Raw genomic sequence first — 859 nt, forward strand, 5'->3', positions numbered from 1 at the left:
CCCGCCCCACGCCCGGGGGGGGGGGGCCCCCCCGGGGGGGCATCCAACCCCCCCCCCCCAAACAGCACAGTCCCCGGAATGTGGCACCAGAGCCCACCCCGGGGGTGCCAGGCTCCCGGGACGCAGTGGCATCGACCCCCGTGGGGCTGCCAAAGCCTCTTAGTGCCCGGCGCCCGTGGTGGCCCGCGTGGCCAGTGGGCACCTAATCCCACCCGGGGGGCACAGGGCACCCCTGCCCCACTGGTGGTTGGGGGGCCCGGTGTGTGTCACCACAGTGTCCGTCCTGCACCCCCCTCTGGGCCTGGGGTCCCCCCAGCCCCACAGCTGCCTGCCCCACACGTCTCCTAGTGCCCCGGGGTCCCCAGTCCCCTGCCCTCTCCTGGGACCCACGGCCCTGCCCCACGGCTCACCAGGACCCCACACTTTCCTGGGACCCACGGCCCTGCCCCACAGCTCACCGGGACCCCACACTTTCCTGGGACCCACGGCCCTGCCCCACGGCTCACCAGGACCCCACACTCTCTCATGGCTCCTGCCCCACTGGGACCCGTGGCCCTGGGCACCCCGGGACCCACAGCTCCTGCCCCGTGGGGACCCACAGCTCCTGCCCCACTGAGACACATCACACCGGCCCCACCGGCCCCCACAGCGCCAGGCACCCCCCGACCCACAGCACCCACAGCTCCCTGTCCTACCCAGACCCACGGCTCCCACCCCACGGGGATGCGACGCCTCTCGCCCCACCGGGACCCACGGATCCTGCTCCACCGGGATGCAACGGCTCCCGCCCCACGGGCACCCCCGGCGCCGGGCACCCCCATGACCCACGGCGCCTGCTCCACCGGGACCCACGGCTCCC

The sequence above is a fragment of the Calidris pugnax genome, unplaced genomic scaffold (assembly GCF_001431845.1).
Source record: "Calidris pugnax isolate Ruff unplaced genomic scaffold, ASM143184v1 scaffold107, whole genome shotgun sequence".
Lineage (NCBI taxonomy): Eukaryota > Metazoa > Chordata > Aves > Charadriiformes > Scolopacidae > Calidris > Calidris pugnax.